Here is a 2,461-nt window from a genome sequence, read left to right on the forward strand (position 1 = left end):
TGTGTGTGTGTGTGTGTGTGTGTGTGTGTGTGTGTGTGTGTGTGTGTTGGGAGGGGGGAAGAGATCATTTATTAATTTTTCTTCCCTTGGGCAGTGAAGCACAAAAACCAGCAGGCGAAAGGTGTGTGGAACTGATTGGGTAGAAATACATCTTGTTAAAGTGAGAAGCCAGGAAATATTCTAGAAAAGAAGGTATTATTAGCATTTTCATTAAAAGCTGGAGTACGACTGAGCTATACCTCCGGCTTCTTGGCTTCTAAAGCACCAACTTTATTGGGAACTTTTCAACAGGATTTAATTAATTTAGCTTTATTAACCTGTTTTTTATTACCCCTATGCTTTGCTCTTCCACTGTTCCAATATACAACTTCCTTGCATCTGGCAATCGCTCGGAAACCGAGATTGTTCTTCTGATTTTGTACCAAAACATCATTAAAATCATTAAAACATTCCCTAAAACCACAGTAGTGATCAAAATTGTGGAAACCTTTTTGGGAAAAGTGTATTTTTGAGGTTTGACGGCTAATAACACCACTTTTTCTTTGGAGTAATACCATAAAATTATATATCAATGGAAAGATACTTTAATCAAGAATGTAATGCAACAAAGTTTGTTCAATTATCTGTACTGTATTCTATGAAACATTATAGCCAAATAACCAGAAAAAGGAAGCACAACTTGCTTCAGTTGATATCAGGTAGCTTTCCTTCGTCTGATGGTAGCCAATGAGCATGAGTGTTTAGAGAGCCAATCGGGTGTCATCTTGTCTTGGCCATGAGCCAATCAGATCACAGTAGGATCCAGTGATTGATCTCATGTGAAGCTGAGAGGAGGACATTTGTCAGTGTGTTATGTGATAGCTATCAAGTTGGTTGGGTTTTTTGGTGTTCTTTCATTTAGTGAGCTTGTAAAATATAATAAAATTAAAGTCATGGTTCAAAGAGTTGGTCGCCCAGAAAGCGATGTAAAATAGTATTATTAAGTGAACAAGGCTACAGCTATAAAGAAATTAGAGAGAAAAATGGGTGGAAATTTAACCAAAGGTGGCATTTTTACTGTACACTTTTCCCAAAAGGTTTCCACAAATTTTGGCCACTACTGTAAGGCATGGAATCGAATAAAAGAAAATTAAGAAATTAAGAAAAAAATACGACTAAGAATAAGTGAAGGTCTATACTAGGGATGATATTGACTCCAGTCTTTCTGCTCTGGGATTGTCTCTTGGCTACTCAAAGGAATACCAATGTGTCCACTTCGGTGGTTGATCTTTGGGATAAAGCTTTGTCTTGAAACAGCTGCAGAAATAGCTCAGTTGGGAGAGCGTTAGACTGAAGATCTAAAGATCCCTGGTTCGATCCCGGGTTTCGGCAGAAGCATCTTTCTGCCATCTTTCTGGCCTAGGGGAAAACTTTTAGAGGGGGTTTTAATTATAATTTTAATTAGACCAATTATTAATTAACTTTTAAATTTGTAGTTTGATATTTTTGTATTTTTTATCCGGTTGTTAGCCGCCCTGAGAAGGGCGGGATATAAATTTAAAAAATAAATAAATAAATAAATAAATGGCAGATGGGGGCCAGGTTGTTCACCAAAGCACCAGAGGGAAAGACGAGAAATAATGATTGGGAACTGATCAAAGAGAGAAGCAACCTGGAATTAAGGAGAAACTTCCTGACAGTGAGGACAATCAACCAGTGGAACAGCTTGCCACCAGAAATTGTGAGCGCTCCATCACTGGAAATTTTCAAGAAGAGACTGGACAATCACCTGTCTGAGATGGTATAGATTCTCCTGCTTGAGCAGGGGGCTGGACTAGAAGACCTCCAAGGTCCCTTCCAGCTCTATTCTATTCTATTCTGAAATGCCTGGAGCAGAGAACCACACTGTTTTTTCCTTCACAAAATAAGAGTTGGCCCCAGCAATTCAAAATAAATTTAATGGCCCTGCAGTAAAGCAGATGCTCATCTTTGCTTTCCGACTTTCATGACATTCCAACACTTTTCCAGGCAATCCTTGACTTATCGCAGTTTTTTTAGTGACCCTTCAAAGTCACAACGGCGCTGGAAAAAGTGACCTAGGATCATTTTTCACACTTACGGCCATTGCAACGTCCCCAGGGTCTCGTGATCAAAATTCAGACCCTTGTCACGTGACTCAGATTGACGACGGTCGCGGTGTCCCCCAGGGTCACATGATTCCTTGCACGACCTTCTACGAGCAAAATCAGTGGACGCTTAATAATAATAATAATAATAATAATAATGATGATGATGATGATGATGATGATGATGATGATGATGATGATGATGATAAAGTTGGAAGGGACCTTGGAGGTCATCTAGTCCAACCCCCTGCTCAGGCAGGAAACCCTATACCATTTCGGACAAATGGCTGTCCAGTCTCTTCTTAAAAACTTCCAGTGTTGGCGCATTCACCGCTTCTGGAGGCAGGTTGTTCCAC

The 2,461-nt window shown here is 39.7% G+C and overlaps 1 non-coding gene across 1 annotated transcript; it reads left to right on the top strand.

Annotated features, from left to right (window-relative positions):
• The first annotated feature begins 1,298 nt into the window (after positions 1–1,298).
• On the top strand, positions 1,299–1,371 carry TRNAF-GAA. The gene has a single exon. It is a non-coding gene; the product is annotated as a tRNA-Phe (tRNA).
• Positions 1,372–2,461: the final 1,090 nt, after the last annotated feature.

Source organism: Protobothrops mucrosquamatus, unplaced genomic scaffold (genome assembly GCF_001527695.2).
Source record: "Protobothrops mucrosquamatus isolate PMUCROS unplaced genomic scaffold, P.Mucros_1.0 scaffold3059, whole genome shotgun sequence".
Taxonomy (NCBI): Eukaryota; Metazoa; Chordata; class Lepidosauria; order Squamata; family Viperidae; genus Protobothrops; species Protobothrops mucrosquamatus.